At 46.2% G+C, this 25,347-nt stretch overlaps 1 long non-coding RNA gene across 2 annotated transcripts; it reads right to left on the bottom strand.

Moving 5' to 3' along the window:
- Positions 1-851: 851 nt before the first annotated feature.
- Positions 852-21,928, bottom strand: LOC144139400 (uncharacterized). Of its 2 annotated transcripts, none has more exons than XR_013316185.1 (6): positions 21,624-21,928; positions 20,807-21,017; positions 13,767-14,051; positions 9,145-9,394; positions 4,273-4,467; positions 852-1,126 (listed from the first exon to the last, which is right to left on the bottom strand). It is a non-coding gene; the product is annotated as an uncharacterized LOC144139400 (long non-coding RNA). The 2 variants fall into 2 exon arrangements; XR_013316186.1 differs by having other exon boundaries at positions 20,807-20,916.
- Between the last annotated feature and the right edge of the window lie 3,419 nt (positions 21,929-25,347).

Raw genomic sequence — 25,347 nt, 5'->3', positions numbered from 1 at the left:
GCACCCCCTTCCCTCCCCCCATTAACCAGCTGGCCTTCGCGACGACTTCATGCAACTCGGCCTTCCGCCTGAAAAGGCTTCCGATCCCTCTTCTAAGAAATTAAACAGCCTGACTGCTTTACAAAGCTCCGCTTTCGGAAACTAACCGCATTAAAGTATAGTTCGCTGCGTAAAAGTTCGAAGTGTATTTTTCCAATGAGGGCAGCCACTTCTCTCTAGTGCGCGTATTCTTTATCAAAAGCCCTAATTGGTATCTCGTACGGACGAGGCTAGCGCAGGAACCAAATTAAAGCAATGCCAAATAAGATGCTCAAAGCTTTTAAGAAAGCTCACTGAGGTACTCGCCTCTGGTGAGGTGGCAGATATACTTGTGCTAAGAACGCTGTTATTCTTCGTATTGCACACACAGGAGCCATGCTTAAATACTAATAAGTTCTTGTATTCTGCTAATAGAAGACAACCAATTTAAATTATGTATAATAACAATATCTATTGTTCAAAACCCGATCACACCTTTCAGATTCAGAGCTGCTACCACACAAAACGCAGGGGGTAAGGTATTTGTATCCTGCAAGGACAGCGCTTCACATCATTTTGCTAGAAAACACCTCTTGAGACAAATTCTTGATCACTTGGTGCTCCGACATCGCAATACACACTTGAGAAAGTAGGCAATACGCGTGATTTCAAACTCATATGGGTGTTCAAGAACTTGGCATTTTTATTGAACATCCAAAATAGGGCGAGACACTTACTTCGGTAGAATAACAAAAAAACGTTATTTAAATTATTTCTTCGCTGTTTTAGTGGCACCAAACATTGCGCCACGGCAAAGTTACCTAGGAAACGATACACAGACGAACATTCCGGAAGATAGGCGCCTCTCAGTTTTCGCAGTATGGTTCACGTGCATACGTTCGAAGATATTGAACTCCTCTTCCGGGCGCAGTCACACTGAAATATCCCATCCGACCAGTTTTCCAAGGATCGCTTCTTCGGGGGCAGTCTTGGGCGAGAGCCTGCTGGTAGCCACGCGGGCAAGGCCACGATGTGAATCGACATCTGGGATACTTTAGGGACGCCACAAACAGCCTGGTGGCTCTTCGGTGGCTGCAGGGGTACACTGCTAAAAGAGTAAGGAGAAAATTTTATTCATTGAGCGGAGTGCGCACACACCTACAATATTTCTGCTGTCATGTAGTTTACGGTTTTATTATACAATTACGTAATCATTCATTTACATAAAATGTCCTGACAATTAATTAACCTTCATCCAGAAAAATGTTTGACACGTTGACTATCGTCACACTGATTGCTCAAACAAAGTAAAGAAGTGTTATTATCGACGTAATTAACGTGTACTATTCAGGTTTTTTATGTTTTCCTCTTCAAACAACGCACTTGAGGTATTAAAACAGCGGGTAACTCAAAAGTCATAGTACCCAAATTTTTTTCTGAAAATACCATTCTAGCTAAGTGTAATGATATGGGTTCAAAGTAATCACTTTTATTAAGTACCTAGGCTTTCAGCCTTGGCATCAAAAAGTCGGTAGACAGTGCTTCGCATTAAGTCGCTGCGTTACGAACAGTTTGCGTAGAAATCAGCTACTGATTGGCAAATCATATTTAAAAAAAACATCCTGGAAGGGAGCGTTTTTAAAAATAAATCCTTTAAACGAGAGCCTGAACATATTTTACCCATACCATTTTACCATTTCCTATGTCCCATTTTACCATTTTGCCATGTCCCATTGTACCGGCAATACCTGGAAACAGATATTGTGTAGGTTCGTGTGAAAACAAAGCTAAAATTGGCGCATATGGCTTTCAAAACTCCTCCGGGAATATACGACATACTTGCACAAAACGAACGTGGGCTGTCACGCACATTACGGTCGGAGCGGCACCGCAGCTCGGTGCACACGACCCGTAAAGAAAATCGGTAAAGATGACCTCCCTCTGCAGGCTCCATAACCCCGCAGAATTCCGGTAAAGTGATTCGCGACACTGCTGCGATCAACTGACAGATTGTTGAATACTGTCTCTATAGAGACAGTATTCAACAATCTGCAAATAGAGACAGTATTGAACACGTGCAAATGTTTTCGAATTAGCCGAACTGTTATTGGTTCGTCATGATCTCATAAAACACGAACGCTTCGAGGCCACCACGTAACCAATACGGGAACAGCCTGGCACCCCAGTATGGCGTCATTTCCGGAAGGCAAACCACGACGAGTAGAAACGGGAGACAGGAGTGCAGCTTTGCATCCCCCCTACCCTCCCCGGCCGGCTTGCTCCACCTTCCGTCCACTCAAGTCGGATACAATGGCTCATATATTTTTAAGTGCGAATGCACTTTATAAGCGACCCCAAACCATCCACCGCCGGCGGCGGCGGCGTCCGCAGTGCTCCTCTATATTTAAAAAAGAAACAGCATCCGGCGCCAGGTTTCGATCCGAGGACTTTGCGGCCGCAGCGCGACGCTCTACCGACCAAGCCACGGACGCGACGGTGATATCAGTGTTAGTGACGCGCCTTATATCTTTAACGCATTCAAACTACGTCGTCAGCGGCGTGCGTTGGCGACTCAGCGGCGTTATAGCGGCTTGATAACTGCGTGGTTTACACGTGATACTACAAACCCGATGGAAGAGATGGAAGAGAAGGCGGCGAGGCGGTGGGCTGCGGGGGCCGAGCGCAAGCGCCGCAAGCGGGCCGACAACCGTGCATTCGCAGTTTCACATTCTCCCCCTCGGGGAAATGCGAGGGAATTTTTTTGCGTCATTGTGTTGAGTAGTGTTTCCAAGCCTTGCCTCAAGTCTCCGCCCTGCAGGGTTGAACAGAATGCTGAGAACACGTGCCCCTCTATCTACTAGTTATTTTTGTTACATGTTAGCACCCAAGGTGAGCTGCAATTGATTTAGTTTTACGGAGCCACCTCTCTTTCTGTTGTATAGCCCTTTGCACGCGGTACTTAGCCAATAAAAGCACAAGCACTTGGCTTAGGAGAAAACGGAGCACAAGAGCATCTCGTCTAACGTGGCTTCTGCTTCGGTTGTGTTGGAAGTGCTATCTTCGCATTTTTTCGTGAAACATAGCTCAGCGCTACTGGACATAAATAAAAAAATCCACGTGCCACCATACCACTCATTAATCAGCCAATACAAAGTGGCCGTAAAATGTCATTTTTAAGGCGATATACATAACTGCCCCATTTTGCGAAAAAGTGCCGTTGTGGTTGCTTGCGGGTCAAGAAAATGACGGCCACTCGAAAAAGTAAATAAAAAACACGTGTTATCCAATTATTCTTAAACAAGACTCTTCAAAGTAGCACCCGATGCTCTACCGACTCCGTTCTCCCAGGGCGTTGCAAGTGGTCGAACAAAGTTGTTGTTTGTTCCTTTCTTTCCAGCACATGCTCACGCGGGAAATTCTCGGAATCGGCAGCTTTCTGGGGCTGATATGCCCGCTTGACGAAATTTATAAAACTGAATCTCAAGCGTAAAACTTGTAGAATCGCGCATCCCGCGTGACACCTCGACGTGATAGCGCGTGAGTTTCCAACATAGGTGCACATCAGCCACGCAGAACCCTGACTCCAAGGTGGCCGTGGCGTGTGCCAGCGTGCTTGCTGACGTAAATTCCGGCGTAAGACCACGAAATGAAAGCAAAGAAACAGACGTATGGACGGTGAAGCCTCACAGAAGCCGGTCGAAGTAATTTGTATCAAGCCACCATAAACGAAAGCAAACAATTGACGCAAATACGATTTAGCCATAAAGAAGTTGTTAATAAGTATCACCATGCCTTCAACTTCAAAATACATGAGCCTACGTAAGGGTCCCGAGTAATTTTGTATCAGTAAACGCCAGTTGTATGATCACCAGCACGTGTAACTGTGCGCGTGTTTTTATTTTATACTGCCAAGGAGTACTCATAATCGAGATCTCCCCAACACCGTGAAAAAAACTGCGTGCACGGTGCACATCGCGCACTTAAACAGCAAACGTTAGGGATCGCTGTCCATTGTTAGTCATAATCTTGCACACTGTTCGAGAAGAAGCCAGCGCCAAGCGTTTTCTGTTGACCGAGGTTTTCAAAACGAGAACCTTTGATTATTACGATTCAAGTCTGTCCATATACCCTCAAGTACAGCTATACGTACAGTTATTATTTACTGTATATTTACTGAATACCGAACCCACCACTCATAGTTCTGTTTCAGGGCTTCTTTTCTTTCAGAGCGCTCAAATCATTTTTTTTACTTACGGCTCCATCTGCACCCTGGCTGCCAGCTTCCTCCGTTTGGATAAAAATCGACGTGTCCCAGTGGTTTCGCAAATCCAAGCTTCAGTCTGGCGAGGCTGTGTCCCGCAGATGTGTGGATGACATCAACAAAAAGAGCATCATTCTTGGTTAAGTGCCCAATTTTTCCTTCGAAATATACCGATGCCGGGTCCAGTCCTACAAGCAAAAAAAAAGAAGTGAGGGCGACTGGAAGCAATAAATTCTAAATCGGACGTGAAACCTTGTACTTTTTTTCGTACGAGCAGGCTGATTTATTTATTTATTTATTTATTTATTTATTTATTTATTTATTTATTTATTTATTTATTTATTTATTTATTTATTTATTTATTTATTTATTTATTTATTTGCTTCTGGCGATACGTCCAAATATTTGTTGTATTGGTTTCCAGGTGCGCTCAATGATGTTGCTTAATGAAAAAAATATTCCAGGCCATAGACGGCCCAAGAGTGACTGGCACGTTAGGACGTTGAAGTGAACCTGTTAAGAGACTCAAAGCAGGACTATAGCTTCATGGGCGTATTGCTTCTACGGCTGTAGTAAAATACTGAAAACAAGACCGCTTGCTCGTGGACGTGTTTGTAAATGTTTCGAATTTCGCATTAGCATTCGGCATTGCAACACAGTTTTAGCACGGCTGGTAAGAAGAAACGGCAGTACAGCGGAGAAGAAATAGGGCGCGTGTTTTCAGCCCATGACGTCTCTCCGCAGTAGGGTAACAGGGTGTTGCGACGTTGTCATCCCACCGTTGACAACCCGTTGCTGCGTACGGGAAGGCCGTTGCAGCCGTGAAGAAATCCAGAAGCCGTAGCCAAAACGTAACTTGCTTACTTCATAGCGAGAGATGAGTCGAAGCCAAAGAACAATGCCCCGACGGGCGAGGTTACAGTACAGGACTCGAGCAGCGAGCAGAGTGATGACAGCATTGAATCACTGCTCAAACAGGAATGATCTATAGCGCTTGGGGGGGGGGTCGCATTTATACCAAAAGCGCCAACGGTCGAAACAAGCGTTCCCTCTAGATTGTCCACCCGATACTAACGACACAGACGCACACACCACTCTTTCCAGAGTTTGTGAGCAGTCTGCAGTAGTGGCGCGCGCTAAGTCCGAGAGAGGGGAGAGAGGAGGTCTCCTCAGCGGACGCAGGGCTTCTGCGTGCGTCCTTGGGGGCAAGTATCGGCCTGTTGCGTCGGCACGCCACTGAAGTTTGATCGCGCCGATAGATAGGCGCCAGAGATCCAGGCTTGTCGGAGCTTGCTGCAAGCGTGAGCCATCGACAATGGGGGCGTGCTTGAACTGCGTACGTAGTCGTGGCTTCGCCGCACAGACGAGGAGTATTGAAACGAAGTCCAGCGGCGGGCTGATTCGTAACAGTTTCTCCGCCGGGGGCCCGAGATTCTGATGGATAAAGGTCTTCAATTGTTGTCCTGAGGGATGCTTTCGGAGAGAAGTGCTCGCCATATGCTCGACTCCAGGCCTGGGCTGTACGACACCATGCTAGAGCTTCACTGGGGCCGGTCACTGGATGAATAGTGGCCTGCTAACAACGTCTCTGGCTTGGTCAGGCAAGCAACCGAACAACACAGGAAGACACAACCGCAGCGCCGGCAAGTGCGAAGACAAATCCACACTGAAGATCTACCATGATTTTAGTTGCGATAAAATACGCTAATAACTAACTACACTAGTTATATTTTTGCCCAGCAGTACATTAGACAAGCCCACAAACTTGAAAGATGACATTTCGTGTGATTGGAAATGTCCCACAAAAGAAACGTAATCGTAAGGGCGAAACCTACTTCAGGAAAAACAATGAAATGGGAAAGGCAGGCGTCCACAGGTTCGCGCTGAGAGCTTGAAGTGAGCTCTCGTCATTTCCCCGAGCTTTCCCCCTTTTGATTCGCACCTTAGGTGCGCCCATCCTCTGAACACTGCTGCGACCGGTCGAGAGGACATCGGCCTTCTTCCGAGATGTGCCTCGAGCGCGCGGAGAAAACTGCTCTACTTTCCACCGCTCGAGCAAGGAACCCGCTTTCGTTCTCGGCCGCTCCGAGGTCCACTGAGACCCGGCGCAAAGCGTGCGTGCGGCGCTGCCACTCGGCAGGCCCGCATAGGAGCGCTTGTCGCATTTTTGCTATACTGTCGCTGAGCGAGCACTAGAGGGTGTTTTCGCTCTTTTTTCCGGCTGTCAACGCCAAGCTAGGTACAGGCGGCCCGGTCTTAGAAGACGGCTCAACCCCAGGCGACACCGGAATCGCTACGTGCTCGGCTGGCCGTGGCTCAACATCGAGAATGTGAGTTGCGCTAGCGACTCGCTCAGTTGCGGCGGCGTCGTCAAGCTTACCTGCACCGTGAAAATCATTCAGTGTCTCGACTTCCGGCTCTGCCCCAGCGTAGCTCGGTTCAACGGACCCGTGTTGCCTCCTTTCGCTAACGTCACGGTTTCGGCTTTCCCGCGGAACGTCGTTCGCCTGCGAACTGCGTGCGTTTGGGTCGGTAGCTGTTTTCAAGGCCTCCCGTTAACCTGAGCACTGCGAACACGACGACGCTTATACATCTGCGCTCACAGTACGGGCCTTACACACAGTGTTCTAACGCTGCCCTCTGTCGTGAGCCTCCGGAAATGCCCCATCCTCGCTATCTGTCTGAGTCTCCCCATTCCTCTCCGAGGTGGCGACACTATCGTTACTTGAGCCCCTTGCAGCGACCCCAGCTGATTCTTTCCACGGCAGTTTCTCGAAATTGTACCCTTTTCCGTAACAGCTGATCCGACCTGTTCGAGAATAGGTACCTGTATTCCGGAAGAAGTTGTGGGGATACTGCTGCCTGCGTGACAAGTTCACCAAACGGACCTCCGATGCTGATCTTAGCAATCGGCAGGCGCACGTTTCGTGCTGCCACGGCCTGCTTCACCCAAACACTCTGTCCCGTCAGCTGATCCGGTTCAACGTACGAAGGGTGGATCATGTCTACCGTCGCCGCGGAGCCGCGAAGAACTCAGCATGGTTTACCGCGGACCACGAGCTTAATACCCCGACGGGCGAGGTTACAGTACAGGACTCGAGCAGAGTGACAGCACTGATTCACTGCTCAAACAGGAATGAACTATAGCGCTTGGGGAGGTCGTATTTATACCCAAAGCGCAAACGGTATAAACAAGCGTTCCCTCTAGATTGTGCACCCGACACTAACGGCACAGACAAACACACCACTCTTTCCAGAGTTCACGAGCAGTCAATAGTAGCGGCGCACGCTGAGTCCGATAGAGGGGAGGTCTCCTCATCGGACGCAGGGCTTCTGCGTGCGTCCTTGGGGCAAGTCTCGGCCTGTTGCGTCGGCACGCCACTGAAGTTTGATCGCGCCGACAGATAGGCACCAGAGATCCAGGCTTGTCGGAGCTTGCTGCAAGCGTGAGTCAACTGCAAAGGGGGCCTGCTTGAACGGCGCACGTAGTGGAGGCTTCGCCGCACAGCCGAGGAGCATTAAAATGAAGCCCAGCCGCGGGCTCATTCGTAACAAGGGCGATGGTCAGGTTAGTGGGATGGGACGCGGTTGTTGACGTGTATGTGTGCCTCCGCAACCATCAGAGACGTGAAAGAAGGAAGAGGGTAAGAGGCTACAGGCGCATATAATAAACAGTTCGGTGCAGAGACTTGTAGACAGCATGGATGATTTACTTGGGCCCGCCCAATGACAAAAATGAGGAAAGTGAGGTGTGCATACACACATGAAATGAATCTTCAATACAACGTCCCATGATTTTGTGTGGCTTGGGAACCATGCGGCTTCACAATGCTCCCTGTATCAGCTGAAATGCTGTTAGCACAGACAAAATGCGTCTTTTGTGTGTGTAAAATACGCGGATCAAATCAGTTCTATTGAACCCACTACAACTCACAGTCATTTACTCGTGCACTGATTGCGTGCTTGCACTTTTTTTATTGTGGCCGGGATAATTTTTCACTAACTATTCCAAAGCCAATCTAAAGAAACTGTCATTCTGATCTTGTAATTTTAGCATCGCTTTATTGTCCTATGTTAAAAAGATTTTACAATTGTCCGTAAGCTGATGGACTTATTTTTCACTAATTTGTTCTATGTATTTCGTGGTTGATTTATTTCTAAAAAATTTGTTATCTTCTTCGGGTTAGGTACATGTCCGATCAGAGTGTAATATAAAACAAAATATATAACAACAAAAGGCACAGAGCTAACACTACAGGAGAAAGTAAGCAGTAAATCATACCCACAATGCTGACCTAGACCTGTTTAGCGAAATAAAACTGCGATATTTTCTGTATGTTGCTCCTCTTGACAGTATTAGAAAGTAAAGTAACAGTAGGCGCTTTAAAAGCGCCCGCTACTACTTGTAATTATTGGACAGTGCAAATAATTGTGTTGTTGGGCAAGCAATCTACAAAACCGTGCAAAAAACAAAGATCCCATAAACGCTATTCTGCTTGCCATCATCAGCTGGAAGCTGAAGAACACCTCTAAACTTTGAGAAAACATACCCTGTAATTTAGGTATGGCATTTATTTGTCACTCAATCAAGGTTATGACATCCCTCTAGGTCTTGAGCGCTGCAATCTCGTTTGCATTGATAACAGCCCACCTAGTTTGCCTAAAACTGCAAACTGTTGGTCTCTCGTACACCTCTCTCGCCTGTTTACATGGAGTCACAACACGGCAGAATACTATGCATTCCAGCACCAACAAACTTCGGACAGCTTAGCTGATATGCTCTAAACACTTCCCGGCAAAATCTTCTCAAAACAGTCAGTCAAAGGTTTTTCTTTTCCTCCGGCCCAATTTTAAAATCAGCCTACCTGTTATCCTTCCGATCTTTTGTCCCGTCATTGCTGCGAAATGTCGACCGAAGAATCCGGCAGCGTGAGCTCCCATGCTGAATCCGATTGCGTGTATCTGATATGCATGAATCCACCCTGGGTAACTGTGCATGAGCAAACGCACCACCGCCGATGCTTGCCGACCAACCATCGCCGTGTCCTTAGCGCTTTCCGAGGGTTTTAGCGCGCTTTGTCCGGACTCCCAATCGACCACTATGACAGTGTAGCCCTGCAGGAAATTCAAATCGAATATATTCTCCCTTGTTCCTAAAGTCAATCTAACGATACAGAATATTATTCGATTTAAATAAATTTAGGCAAGCTCATTGCTCCACGTACAAAATCAGTATACCCTGTGGCGTCCCTCTCAACTTCAAGCTCACCCAAGGTCAATCAAGTGCCTCGTGTGGTTTGGCGGATCTGACGAGAGCACCACCGACCACCGTTAGGCCATCGACCGAACCATCAACTGAACTACCAAATAGTCTTGTGGCCGTGCGATAGCAGCACGTTTTGTGGCGATTCGAAGAAATACTTCACACAAATTTGTGAGGGAAGAATTCAAAACAGCATGCAATTTAACCTTCGCTTCCAGTCGATCCCCACCCATGGGTAGGATTCGTCATTTTTTTTTTGAGGAAAGAAGGGTACAGAGTGCAACGTATAACTGTACTCTGTCGGTGCTTCCGAGGTTACGATGGAATGCAACCCTAGTGCTTCGCAGAAGATGTGCTCCTATTACGGGGTGCGTGGTGAATTTGTAGACCACAAATAATGCCTTACAATCTACGGTAAGAGAAACTCAGTCCAGTTTCGACGGAATACAATCTCGTTAGGCAAAAACTTGCAGGCAATAAAAACTACAGTGAGCAAGTAAAACCTTAACTGACGACGCTTCGAAACCCCTACGGGTACCACGTTTGCCATCATCAAAGACTGGGAATTATCTAATACAGTCGAACCCGTTTATAGCGAACTGCAATATGCACCGCGATTACTTCGATAAATCCAATAGTTCGATATAACCGAACCGTCCTATAACGAGCCTATTGTTACGAGTTCGCAATCCGCGCGAGCCCCCCGCGCCCTACCCAACTCCGCCATCAGCGTGCGCAGAAACGAACACAGTACCGTAGCCATTACCAGACCAAAATTCATTTATTGCAAATATCAAATCTACTTTCCGCCTTAACTGCCCACGTTGCAAAAAAAAACGGTGATTTTTGTTTTCACTTTCGTTTTGGCGGCTTCAACTAGCATAGCATTCTCTACACGAAACATTGTTTGCACCAGTTCGAGTCCAAGTCCTCAAAAATCCAAGAAGCATTGGCGGAGCACATCGACTGCCGAAAGCGCTTCATTATAAGCGTCGGACGGATTTCACTGTCGACATCATCGGGAACGTTGGCGAGCTCTTCCCACAGTTCACCGATGCTGCTGTCTTGGTCCGCCCTCACTGAATGGGTGAGTTCCGTCGCGAGTCCCGCGCATCGGAAACAGTTCCGGAAAGTATTGGGCGTCACGTCGCTCCGTGCGAGGCGCAACGTCTCAGTCGCGGTTCTTGCTCCGAGGTCGCGGCCAATCCACATCTCAATCGCCGCTCCGAGATCATGCATTTCGTTGGCCATTCTAGGCGCCCAGAGTTCGATATATCGGATGTGAACTTCGTTATAAGAAATATGTTTCCCATTGTTTAACTGAATTATTTTAGTTCGATATATAGCGTAATTCGCTCTATCCGGGTTCGTTATAGCCGGGTTTGACTTTATATGAATCATGTGGAGTAGTCACGGCATACCTGTGGGGCCGACTGCCCTCCATTCTGTTGTAATTTTTGGAGTTATCGGAATGAGGGCGAGTTAAGCAGCAAAGTGTAAAGGTGACTACGCTCAGTAGTCAAGACACTCAACTCATCCCAGTCAACGACCAGTCCAGTCTTTTGGAAATGCTCCGTAATCGGGTTTGTTTTCGCGTAGTCCTCGATAAAATCATTCCGATGCTTTGTCTGCCTTCTGTGCATGTAGCCTGCAGAGAATTACACTCTCCGCGGCAGGCTTAGAAGGTGTCCTCGTCGACATCGTTGAAGGTGTCCCTGATTTCTGGTCATAACTTTGTTAGCTTCTTTGGGTATAAAATGCATAGGGTACCCATTTAGTTGCAGGTCCCTTTAAATCGCTGAAAATTTTCCTTACGAGCGATTTTGTATGTGCGGAGATTTGTGAACTTGAAAAATCAGCGCATTGTTCCAATCTACTCGCCTCAAATACATAAAGAATTCGCTATTACAAGCCTCGCAGGAGTGTTGCCGACAAATATTTAGCCTTTAGACATTTATTTTACGCACCTATATACATCAATTGATAAGCAACTGAATTTGAAATTTTTAAATAGTTTTTATACTAAACTTAATCGAATATCGCTCTATTCGCTTCAGTATTCGAGAGTTTCGAATATTCCCGCAGCCGTATTGCAATAATTTTTCTACGATGTAGAAACTGTCGTGCGAAACGCTTTGAATGCTACCAGCGTTCGCTGATTCGCCTTCTGCGGTGGAAACCATATTTCCCCAAGCTGTGGTTTTCCGTCTCCCAAGTAAGAAGAGGCAAACCCAGGCACCAGGCATCCATTTCAGTGAGCGTCTTGTTGTTTGAAATTTACAAAGAAAAAAGAACAAAACGCTTACTGACATGCGTGCCTGGTTTTGCTTCTCCTTCCTTGGGCGCCACAGGAAGCCGAGGAGCGGTTTTCCAACATCGATTTTCCAGCAAAAACCCGGGAATCGTCCTTCCCCCTAGTTCGCGCTGAGATTCCGCTCCTTTCTATGGATACTGTTTCAGGAACAGACACCGACCGCTTGTTATGGGGCGTCAAAAGTGACAGGAGAACGAGTGGATCTTGACGCCTCTCGTAGGACCTCAAAATGACGCATATAGAGGGCATGATCTGGACAAAACGTACGCTTCAATTCTTCTATGCGGACATCCTTCTGGTATTGCTTCTCCTCATTGTCAGACGCCCTTATCGCATCTTCGTTTGCAGAAAGTCGTGGAGAGAACCTATGATATATGAAAAAGGTATTCTTGCTTTTGTCAGCCATAGAGACCGGTGCAGACTTCTGTGGGAGTTGTGCCTCAAGCCCCCATTTTCAGGCCCAATTCAATCGGTGGATTTGCGTAAGACACTTTCACTGGAATGCAAGGCCGGAGTGTTGATGAGGCCAACAGTGTCTACCTCCCGAAACTGCCGAAAAGAGCTACAGAAGTCCTCAATCCCACGTGCGCTCATGCGTAAAACGCAAGCCCGGCAACCGCTTTTGGTTCTATTGCTCTCTTCTCGAGATAAGAATACTTGCAAAGTCGATCCCAGGCTCGTATTGGCGGCGAATAAAGCTTAATTCTTCTCTTTCCCTGGTACTTCACTCGATTTCGGGACGAAGTTTTAGATATGGAGCGATACAACGAGAGGGCTTTAAACTCCGTGCTTCGAAAAGCGGCGGTGTCGGCCCGTCACTTCCTTTCTAATGCAGGTGGAACTATAAAAGGGTCTTTGTGTATGCATGTGCGGGTGTTTTTTCTGTGTGCGTGCGCGCGCGTGTGTGTGCCTGTACGAGTGAACGTTTGCGTGCGTGCGTGCGTTCGTGCGTGTGTGTGTGTTTGTGTGTGTGTGTGTTGTGTATGTGTGTGTGCGTGTGTTGTGTTTTTTTTTTGTGTGCGCATGATGATTATCCTCATTTCGTCCTGCGTGATGAACGAAGAAGCGCTGTAGAGAAGTAATTGATCTGAGCGGTCTTAGTTTGAAATAGGGTTTGTTAAAAAGCTACTTCTGGGCACTGTTTTGTTTGCTTCTTTGTTAAACAATAAATTACCTATGTTTGTGTCCATTCTTGCTATGTTATATGTGCGCTTCTTTCGTACACTGACAACATCAACCTGTAATCTCTGTTTACTAAATTCACATAGTTCATTGTTCTTTCTTCTGGGTTACTGTGAAAAGCCTAAAACATTGCATATTTAAAAACAAAACAAAATGTATATTTAAAACAAAAGCCATATTTAAAACCTTTTAAATATGGATTTTGTCAAAGAAGTATTCATTACTGGAACAGTTTATCTGAACCTATTGTCGTCGCCCCACCTACATCTTTTTTTTTACTAATTTACAGCGTTTCATGCTTAATATTTGAATTTGGTCCCTTGTACCATTTCTGTCCTATCCAAATGAACCTTTCGCGGTTTGTGATTGTTTCGTGTATATTTATACTTTTCTATATAGGGTCATTTCTATCAATAAAAGTATAAAATACCGCTGCTTCTCTGGCGGCATTGATAATTGCGATGATTATCTGGTACCGCTGGTTCTTTTGCTATCTTCATGTACTCGCACATGCTTTGCGCGCATGTGCGGTGTCTCTGAGTGCATGCCTACGTTGTCTGCTTTTATCACACCGCGTTAACTCTTGGCAGTCATTATATCCATTTGTGTGCGCCGTCTCCCTAAACTAATGATAGGTAAGAGCGATGTAGGTATATGAAAAAATAAGAAATGAATACGCAGCAACATTGCCAGAAATTAATGCACGATTTTCGTGTCCCGCAACTTACCGCTTTCATAAATATTGCGGTGATTTCTTTTATCCACATGTTACTTCCGTCTTGTTTGAATCCATGAAAGACAACCTTGAGGCCTTTGGTCGCATCCAATCCTTCTAAACTATAAAATGAATTTTTATCCGTGTAGCTAAGAACACGAGGAGCCGATCTGCCTGAATTCGTGAAAATGGTTGTCACAGTCTGTACTTGGTGTGGCGACCTTGGGAGTCCATCGCCATGAGTGAGATCATTTCCAACTTTAAAACATCCCAGACCGTCACCATAGCATTCTTGTAACTGCGAAAATAAAACAGCAATTTTAATACCTCATAATCTATACTGTATGGTAGGTTTCATGCAACACTGTTTATTACTTTAGGACAGAAAAAAGTAATTGGCCAGAAATACGTATTTTCAAGTGACAGTACTAGAAATAGACGCGTTAAACTCACAGGAGGTAGACCACATAAAAGAAATCAATAAAATATAAAGCACTGAAGCTTGACTTTTGGATTGCTAAAATAGTACAAAAGCCATGCCAATCGATCCTCAAAAATGGCTACACAATCAGCCTTATGCAGCCAACTTATGCAACCGAGAAATTAACGTAAAAATACTGCTTATAAAATCACCAATTCTGCACGAACTATTAAAAGAAACACAAAACGGGGAAAACAATTTGGCCTTATTGATAGATTACTGTGTCCAGAATCTAAATCCAGAATCTAACTAGCAGTTTAATAAAACAGAAAAATTCAGAAACATTAAAACAGGGATGACGCCCTGCATGCCTTAGGGTGCTATGGTTTATGACGTCACAAAGTTGTGAACGGCGAGAGCTCATGTTGTTGAGCATGCGAAATAAAGGTTGATCGAAGCTTTCTGTGAGCTCATCGCATTTAAAAAACAGACTACAGCTTTTATACACTGTGATGCAGGCCCCTTCTCTCACTATTCAGTCAGCCATCATTCTTTCAGTTTCGTTTTCAAAAAGTAGTGGCGCGAAATTAGCGAATAACCTACGACGGTGAACACCCGAGTTTCTGCAAACGCAAAACCTGGCACCAAGTGGCTGAAGACCCTTCATTAGAAGCAACAAAAGGAACGAGATGAAATGCAGGCGGTTAAGCGACCCGCGTGACTTTCCAATCTCCTGTTCTCAACACGCGGATATTGCTACCGGTAAAGCATGCCCGCGCGCCCCTTTTGAACATTATCTTCCGTGAAATGAACTTACTTCGGGTGGTTAGCTGACCGATTCGCTCATGTTCTAATCTATTCGCCTCGAGACGTCGTCGATGCTCCGTGAAGCATGCGTCTCTCTTCACTTTTTCTAGGTGGGGGGGAGGGGAGGGGCGCAGAGGGAGCGTGGGCACTGACGACTACCCGACACAGCTGCCATGAAGAGACTGTTTATTTAACACTAGGTTCATGCCTCGCGAAAGAAGATAATATGAGATGGCAGTGATTGCCAGACGAGATGAAGCGAACGCGCCAGCACGGGACGCCATGCTTGATATCTGAAACGGCGCTGGTCGCATCACAAGGGGCTTCGCTCCAGTGATGCCAATTTAGCGGATTTTCCGCTAAATCTGGCGGATTTCATTTTGTCCTGACGGGGAAAAAATTAGTCTAGCGGCTAGTGGATTTTTTGGCGGGCCATTTTCATACATAGCGGATTTCTGGCGGATACCTCACGCAGTGCACCGATTCAAAATCGCCCTGCAAGAAAGACCTTATGACTTTGCTTTCAAGCTTGTTTTAAAAAGTCGTAATTCCGACAGAGCAGATTGACGTTCTGACGTGCAGACTTGAGGACCACTTGAACCCCAAGCCATATCTGGCCATACCACTTGAACCCTGTAAAATAAGGAGAGACCAATAGCCGCGACGTCCCGGCGATACGATGGTGCTTCTATTTAGAAATATGGCGGATGAGAGGAAGACGAAGCAGCTCGAGCCTGAGCTGCTCCCGCGAGATGACAGGCACCGATGATGATAATCTATCTCATCGGTGCAGCAATGATGACCCCTATAAAGTTTCTACACCCCAAGCCATATCTGTTTGAGACGTACGTTAACAACGTGAAAGCTCAGAAGACCGACGGGTTCTCTCTCGAAGATGAAGCTATGATGCGAGAAACTGCATAAGGTTTATTACCACACTAGTAGATCAAATCAGACAACGACTTCCCTACAAGATCACAGTTCTCCCGGAAACATCACTCTTATCGATCGAAAACGCTTTGTGCGTCGTGAAGGAGCCATTGATTCCTCTGCTGGAAGCAATGGCAGTGCCCTCTGAGACAATAGAAAAAATTTAAAACCAGTGGAGCAAAATCACCCTCCTGAACTGGAGGCAAATATCATCCACGCAGTCGTTCTGGTGTGAAGTTCACTCCTGTAAGGACGCCTGCGGCTAAAACCTGTTCGCTGAGCTGGCCAGATTTGCCATGTCGATGCTCGTGCTGCCGTATTCAAATGCCGAAGTAGAGAGGACGTTTAGTCAGCTTAAAATACTAAAATCCAAGCTGCGGAACAAGATGAAGCCTGAAACTAGAAACGCCATCTTCGTCGTAAGAGCGGGGCTGAAGCGACACCAGAAACGTTGTTTTGATTACGAACTTCCCGCGGCAGTTCTTAGTGCCATCGGGACATCTGCAACGTATGTGCAACCAAGTCTCCTTTCTGGTCCCTGAACAAGTACCAGCGTTCCTGTAGAGATGATATCAGACGACGACAGCGGCGACGAAGACCTCGATGTGTTTTTTGTTGACCTGTGAGTTCTTTTTTTCAATAGTGTGAACATTTATAACTTTTAGCCTCATCTGTGATGAGGTTGACAAATGACGACCACCGCCGCACTGAAGCTTCAAGTGTTCTAGTTAGACTCTTTGGAAGACTCTTTTATATGTTATTTCAGCTCTCGCAGTTTTGGGGAGATTCTAAGAATGATAAAGGTATTTATCATACGAAATGGCACTGTTTTTCTAATAAAATAGGCCCTAGCGGAAAATTTAGCGGGTATGTTTTAGAATCTAGCGGAATCTGGCGGATTTCTTATGACTTTTAGTGGATATCTGACGCCCAGCGGTGGCAACACTGCTTCGCTCGCAGCCGGCTTGTTGGGGTCTGGGACGCCGGTGTAGGCTGGCAGACAGCCGCTCGAGCGTCTAGAATCGCTCCTCATTCGTTGGAGAAAATTATAAATGTCGAATCCAGTCTCCTTTGCCAGGGAAACGTTTCCGTAGAAGGTCATGACTTGAACACGTAAAACCTACCGTTGCTAGCGTTTACGCTCTGGACCTCACCGGTGCTGAAGTCGAACTTTGTGACGCAATGACTACGTCACAGAGAAATAAAATGGAAGCGGGAGAGACAAATGCCAGCTTTATTTACTTATTTCTCAGCAAATACCCATTGCTGCTCGTTGAGCAAAATTTCAGAGAGCTACGAATCCTATGGCCTCTAAGTTAAAACAGCATTTCATTAATCTTTTACTGTCCCTTTTTCATGTTATGTCCTCACGTCAAACTTTTTCTGCGTACGACTTGAAATAACCTTGGGGACTGTGGAATAAGCATTAAAGGCATTCACGCTTGTGGGTCATATCTATTGTTTTCAAGCTCTCTAACTATGGGTATTTCGAAATATTCGGAACATTATTTGCATCACTAACAAAGCCACGTTTTGCAAGCAATATTTTTTTCCTGCTTGTCACCGCGGTTTAAAGCACACAACGCAAAATATCTCTAGAAATTAAGAGAGTTAGTTGCCTACTAATGCATAGGATTCTTGTCTAGATTGTGAGTTCTTACAGACAGATTTGGCTCTGAGTAGTTAAATACGCTTGGCCTATCGTTGTAAGATTTCTTGTGTTTCGTTTCGACAATGATGTATATTTACACCAAAATAGCGATTAAGGCCCTTTCCCAAACGTTCAACTAATAATCTCCGTTTATGCCATTATAACGACAAATGTGTGAATTACCGCCAATTATGCCTTTTTTGTGGAAATGCTTCGCGCTGCACTGTTGACTACGTCCGCTATTTTTATTCCGATTTCCAGCGGTATTTTTCTTTCGGGCATGTTTAGTTTACTCTTCGTTTTTGGAGTAGATGCATAACATACACATTTTTATTTCGTCAGTTTATTTTGGGGCAATTTTGTTTTTTGTATTTTTTTATTTATCCAAATTCTGTTCGGGCAATTATCCGCAGTTACGTTATTATTGTATGGTTAAATTTGTTACTTTCGGAAATAATTTATTTTGTGCTAATGCAGGGCGTTGCACCATCCTCGCCGCAGGGGTACTCGGCAAAGAATGCTGTGAAATAAATATTGGTTCCCGAAAAAGGCGGCTTCTGCCCCGCATAAATCGATCAGCGTGAACACATTGCGGCATTCTGATCAACCTTACAAAAAACATACCATCACGTTCATTTGGCTGCGCAATATTTCTTTTCGCATGAATGAGCAATCCTATAAATACTATTGAATGATTAGATAGCCTCTGTTGGTCCCCATCAATAACCAAGGTAATTTTGGATGAACCGTACCTGCAGCAATGCAAATAATTTATCCTACATTTGAGCGGCTGCTTTGACGCACCAATCAAACCGAAAATGTAATTCTTGCGCTACGCAGAGAAGGTCTCAACCCAACCCACCGCTAGAACATGCATGTCGTAAAAAGTGTAGTGCCGAAGTGTAAGCAAACACAGATGACAAATGTTTGAGTCGGCCGTCATACGGAAATTTTACTTGCGCAACGTCACTCTCACAGCCCTCAAACAAAAGCCAACACATAAATGTCTGCACAGGGACACGCGGTATAGCAAAACACAGGGCTATGCCCTCATTATAGAATACGGCACATATTCAGAATAAACACGGTTGCTTGTGCTTCACCTTATATCTCTTAATAAAGCCAGTAGCTGCTTCAGTCATGCTACTTCGGCGCCATTGATAACTATGGGGCGTACAAAGTAGTGGCACAAAATGTCGAGTGTGAATTGCTCTTCCGAACAATTTTCCCAACAGCTGAAATATTTTAGGGTTCACAAAAAGCACAGCACACTGCATTTCGAGGTTACAGGACCTGTAAAACTAAAAAAAGGTGTAATATTTCTCTCAGCGTTATACACCCGATATGTTTGTTCCCCAGACCCAGCTTAAGTACCAAGCAAGCCTGAAATTCCATCTTGTCCTCGGGGTATTCCACTAAACTCCACCTTTGTATTATGTGGCCCTTCATTTTGTGTAAAATAGCTACCACCGCCTCAAACAGCATGTTTATATATGCATCCAATCCTTCCCTCTCATATAACATCTCGCATAACGTTCTTTTACACATAGACTAAGAAAGTGGCCCATGCACCCTTGCTGCTTGGTACTCTTTCATGAGCTCCTTATTTGACTACTACCAGTGCTGGTCAGTCTCAAACCACAACAGATTTATGTAGGTCATCCAATTAAAACATGTAAGCTCCACGCCGTACAAACTCGCACCGAGATCCCCCAATATACATGAAGACCACAACTTTCTCTCTTGCTTTCGCCCTTTGCACTCAAAAGTGAACTAGCCGAATGTACTAGCCGTCGCGTAAATCTCTAGCTGTGAATTCAAGAACTCATTTTTCTTCCCAGGATCGCAATTAAATACCCTTTCTTGAACACCTCTCTCTTCCCTTTTCGCCGCATCTCCCCCTTCCGACCCTGTCCCTCGTTGTGGTAATAAAGGACTTTCACTCACTCAGTCACACTTTGATTTTGTTATTACTTTCCTCACAGTCGCTTTCTCGTCCGACGGCACGTAATTTACGACAAATGGAGCGTGTTAGCGCATGCTTCTTAATTTTTGTTAGACTCGGAGACTCACTGGAACAATTGCGAGAATGTAAGTGTTCTAAAATGAATTATCGTCGTATGTGAACATAATGTCTCAGCATTTTTCCACCTTTCACAACGACCACAGCTATATTAAACATTTCAAAATGGCCAGCCAACAACTCGGCGTTGACTCTGTGCCTTACCTGAACGACACTCCGTTGCAACAATCGAAAAAACAGGTTTGTTATATTCAAGTTTCTTTTTACACACTAAATATCGCAACGCCTGTAACCCTTAAATCTACACGCAATAATAGCAAGACCTGGGGTCTCTAACAAAGAGGGTGCCTTAACACAGATTGCCTAGGCACAACCAGTCGTGCGTCCAGTTCATTCACTGTACCGGATAATATTTTTGCAGTTTAAGTACGCCGCTTCGCTGGACAGAAGCTAGACATTCTTTTGCAGAATGCTTACAAGTCGCTATTTACGTAAATTTTACTGGGCTCTTGCACGTGTTTTCAACGAGTCGCGCGTCCAGTGCATCCAGTATGTGTCCAGTGTGCATCCAGTACATCCAGTGTAAACCACCAGTCGTGCACTTGAGCCGCGATTCCCGCTTTCTGTAAACCAATTACTAACCGATGCGACAGCATCGGTGAACCACTTTTGTAGAGTAATTTCTGCACGCTTTCATGAGCCGGGGCCAAACCCTTGTGACTATGAATGCCGGCATCATGGTCTCGATAGCCCTCTTTCTACCCCGAGATTGCCAAAGGCTTTGTCACGAAAAAATCTCTGGGTGGTTTTAGAGCAATTACTCTCCATTTTCTTAACCATACTAATGTTCATCCCTTTCAAAAAACGTCATTTGATTGCTCTCCCGGTACCCTCAAAAATTTTTACAGGTTTTTGACACTCTCTAGCCCACTACATCGGATCAACGTTTAGGTTGTAATGCTCACACACGTTTAAATAAAATAGGCTTAAATAGTTCCAACAAGCTTGAAAGACCGTGCAAGACCCCAGTAAAATTTACGTCAATAGCGATATATCAGAAGTTCTGCTGCAACTGCGACATCTGTCTAGCAAACTTCCCCCCCCCCCTCTGGGCCTCTCCCAGCGGGTGCTTATGTTACCAAATACTTTCACTCGGTTACATAACTGCTCCTTTCAAAGTTTTTGGTGCAATGAAGATAAAGGTAACAGAAACAAACTCACACCAGTGCCACCGTGTGTCTCCCTTCGTTTAGCTTCTTCATTCAACTGAAATGACGCCTCCGGAAGCTTACGCTGGGCTTCACACCATGGGTCTTCCCTTGGGTCAAGGGCTAAGGATACCGTGAAGTGCAACACCACCAGTGCCAAAGCTGTTATAACTGCTACACTTTGAAACCGAAGCACCATAATTGCTTCTGGAAATGCTTGGCAGCTGCAAAATAGGCTCGGTTTATGTAAACTTGCGCAACACATTAACTTTCCGTATAATCGCCAGCGTCAAATGTGTAAGGTAACATTGCCCCTCTAAAGTTAATTTTTTCATAGCTGAGAATATATTACGCCTTATTGCTGAATCTGCTTTGAGCAAGATAGTGTTTAGTGTCCCGCTAGTAAAACATACCTCTCTAGAAACGTGCGTTTGAATGTTTTACGCGACGATATAAAACAAGAAAGTACGCGCACTCCCCAACTTTTGTAAGTTTCTAATTGGTGCTGTGTATTTTCTGATGCAACTGTAAACCCTTCTTTGTCCCATCGGGTGCACGCGATTCATCCAAATTGCAACTTCCTCCTTTTTGTTTCTTCTAGAATTCAAGTTAAGCAACGTCAGGCCGTTTAAAACGCAACACTGAATTTGTTGTCACGGCTCCGAAGCCTTTCAGCCATTCTATTATAGTGGACGCTAGCAAGTGGCAAGCACCTGATGAGAAACAACAGTACTCAAACTGCCTCAGATGTAACTAGCAACTAAGTATACATACTTAGCACCGCTATAAATGCGTCCAGCACAATTGCAGAGGTTATGGATCGCACTTACCGGCTAGACCAATGTCACAGCCCCTCAAAAAGATTATGGCAACAGGTTGTGTAGCACCCCTAACTACGATGGTCACTTGTAAATCAACCATGCATTTGCCGTATCCTGTAACGCAGACATACGGCGATTCAGAAAAAAGTTAGAAAAGGCATTTTAGTGAACTTTGCTCAAGCAGCTGTTCTAAAGGTAGATGGCTATTCAGCCGAAATGAAATCAAAGTTCTGTCGCGCGAACTTGTGCTCGCATCTTAAAGTTACAGAAAGAACCTGGAGATGAAGCGCTCAAACAAATTGACAAACGTGGACGCAGCCGGGGAAATGTATTCCGGAGCGTCCTGTCAGCCGTGTTTTTTAACACAATGGAGTGGTTTTTAGAACGACCTCAAACTGTCAGTTACAGGTAACAATTATTCAAGTGTCATCCGTGCAGGCTAGGCCAACAAAAAGAAGCGAGCATGCTGGGTTTCATAAAACCGTAACAGTGCCACATCTCCCCCGACACAGCATAAAATATGACCCACTTTTTTTAGGCTTTATTTGGAGCAAGCGACCGTTGTGAGTACCTTATTTGCATTGAATGTAACCACCCAGGAGCCCTCTTTATGGAAATACGGGTGAAGTTTTTTTGTCTTGCTTTATTATACGCCCTGGAACGTCCCTTACATCTCCTATAATTTTACAAGACTTCAAACCATTATTGCTTGGGTTCCATGAGCGTCAAACAATAGCAATTTCGGTCTGTGCACAGGATAGCAAATATCAGCCAAAATATAAAACGTAAAAGGTACTATAAGAATTTTTATGGTCTCAACATGCTAGCTTTCACTGTCCCAGTCCGACTGCCACCCAACTAGTTTTACAATTGCAGCCTGCTCACCTAGAGATAGTCGAAGATTAAGATAAGGGATACATGATTTGTGACGATAACCTCGAACCGGGGTAAAGTTTTTAAATGACGTATTAGGTTAGGCATAACTATATTGATGCCTGATATTCGGCGGTTTTTAGGCGCCGTGACGCGGGCCTGACGTAAACCTAGGGCTTGCTGCTTCTCTGCACAGCGTCAGCGGATCCCGTTACCGGGTCGCCCGGTCTGTGTTTTTCGAGCGCACCCCGGGCATACGGACGGCCCAAAGCTGAACGTCCTTGTCGCTACTCCGCACAGCTTCTTGGAGTTTCGGCGGATATGGATATGGATACGGCTTCTTGGAGTTTCGGCACCTTGACTTTGCTTCGTCTGGAAACCAGACCCAGTCTCAGAAGATGTGCGTTTGCCAGACCCACTTCCCACACTTCGCAAACACCACTCAAATAAAGTCCTGGATGTAACATGTGCATCGTTACCGGTGCTAGGATGGATCCGGTTTAGAGCTACAGTAGTAACAAGGCCTCCTCCCGGCTGAGTCCGTGGTGTTGGGGGGGGGGGGGGAGGACGGGGGGCGACATTATTTGTCGAGCCAGGCCGTAAGCCTCGTTAATCTCGCTGTAGCTTGCTAGGCGGTCTTTGCTCTCGGAACCCCACGGACGGTTGGTCTCGGGGGAGTTACAGGAAAGTGCCCGCGCCTCCGAGTGAGCCATCTCGTTGTGGTTGGAGGTAGTTGAGCACTCGCCCATGTGCGCCGGGAACCACTTGATGCGGACTTGTCTGCCTTGTAGCTTGGTGTTGCCGATGATGGCGGCCGCCTGGGCGCGCACTCAACCCTTGGCGAAGTTGCGCACGGTAGTTCTTGAGTCGCTGAGCACGGTGCGACACTCGGCCTCGGAGATTGCCACAGCGATGGTGGCCTCCTCTGCGTCCGCGGCACCCGTGCACAGCACGCTCTCTGCCGCTGTCGTGACACCCGTGGTAGCCTGAACAGCCACCGCGACAAAACTTTTCAGGTGGTGCTCCGCCGCGTCGTCGTACCGCGCGTGCTCGTCCTTGGCGTGCTGCTCGACGAGGTTCTTGGCCCGCGCTGCTCGCCGCTCTTTGCTGTACTCCGGGTGGACGTTCTTGGGAATCGGGTCCACTCGTATGCGAACCCGCGCATCGTCGCCGATGTCGCGCGACTGTCGGTCCGCTGCTGGGGGGTTGTAACCCAGGGCCTTGAGAATCTGGCATCCCGTCTTGGTTGCTGAGAGGCGCTCTAGCTGTGCAGTCAGGTGCGCCTCCTCAATCTCTTCGAGGGTGTTGTACATGGCGAGTTGAAGTAACCGTGCCGTGCTCGTGGGTTCCGTCAAGCCTAGCGCCATCTTGTAGGACTTGCGTATTAGCGCGTTTATCCTGTTGAGTTTGGTGACCCACCAGTGGTGGTCATGCCTGCTCTACGCGTGGAGAATCGGTGTATGAGGAGGGTTGCTCCCGCTGCATTGCCGCTGAGCTTGGCCAGGGCTTCGCTGTTGCAGCTGTTCCTGCTGATGAGAATACCCAGGACCCGGATTCTTGCTACCTCGGGAATTTGCTGCCTCAACGCGGTGAGGATCTTGATGTGGTCGCAGTCTCCTTGGGGGATCTTGCCCTTGCATCTCAGTGATATCACCAAGAGCTCGGGCTTACTTGGCGAGCAGACCAAGCCCGTGCCTTCGAGCTGCTCCTCGATGACGGTGACCGCCACCTGCAGCTGGTTCTCGATGTAGCCGTCGCTACCGCCGGCAACCCACAGGATGGTGTCGTCAGCGTAGATTGTGTGACGGACGTTCGTCTCTACCAGTGCATCCGCTACCCCCATCATGACTAGGTTGAAGAGCAGTGGCGAGATGACCGACTCTTGCGGTGTTCCCGTGCTACCGAGCTTCTTCTCTTTGAGTTGGAGGTATTCAGCTTTAAAACACATTGCTTATTCCCGATGTCTCCTTTCTTTAATTAATGTATCTCTATGCAAATGATACACTGGTTTCGAAAATATGTTTTATGAAGCAATAAAATTAAGTGCATAAAACTGAATCTGGTTAATAAGTCTCAACCGCAATTGTCTAAACTCAATCTAAATTTCGTCATTTGTTCCGACCTTAAAATGCCCCACCGGCGCACCTGCTTTATTCACATGCTAACGAACAGCTCCGGGAAAGGTGGAATAATCAACGTGATTACTCAACGCTCTTCAAATACGGGGTGCCACTCATCGCCGTCCATTTTGAAGGAAAAACTCAGCTCCTCGCCTTTAGCTCCAGTGGCTGTAGGGCACGTGACAAAGGCGGGGCAGGTTAGTGATACAGCAGGTTGTGATGAGAATCTCTACGTCAGGAAAGGGTGCTCAGAAATTTCAAGCCAGCCGCGTTCCACACTACAGCTCAGTGAGTAAAATCAACTGTTCTGCATCAACGCGGAAGCCTTGAGGCTTCAAATTGCATGATGCATGGTAGTCCGAGATTACAAAAGAGGCGAGAGCTTCAAGGAATTGATTAGTGACTATGATGTGTGGTGTTGAGGGCCCGGAGAAAGGAAAAAGGTTTCGGTTTGCTTCGTGATGCAGCAATAGCAAGTAATCTGGAAAAATTGTGCATCAGTAGCATCGCTGCTGTTGGGATAAAACGTAGTAAATACATGCCAAATGTAGTACAAGCCTTTATACAAACGTTAGCTACGGATAGATTCCTACCTAGTACTTGATAAGGATGTTGAATTTCAACCCAGTGGTCGAAAAGAACCAGATAAGCGAACATGCAAACTGGAACGTCTTAACAGGAGTGGGAAGCGCCGAAGTGATACACTACTCGAATTTGCAGAAAGACATCAAGGAAAGGTA

The sequence above is a fragment of the Haemaphysalis longicornis genome, unplaced genomic scaffold (assembly GCF_048455015.1).
Source record: "Haemaphysalis longicornis isolate Haplotype H1 unplaced genomic scaffold, Haemaphysalis longicornis Haplotype H1 scaffold_5, whole genome shotgun sequence".
Classification (NCBI taxonomy): domain Eukaryota; kingdom Metazoa; phylum Arthropoda; class Arachnida; order Ixodida; family Ixodidae; genus Haemaphysalis; species Haemaphysalis longicornis.
Note: the sequence above shows the minus strand (reverse complement) of the source record. Positions and strands in the feature narration are given on the sequence as shown.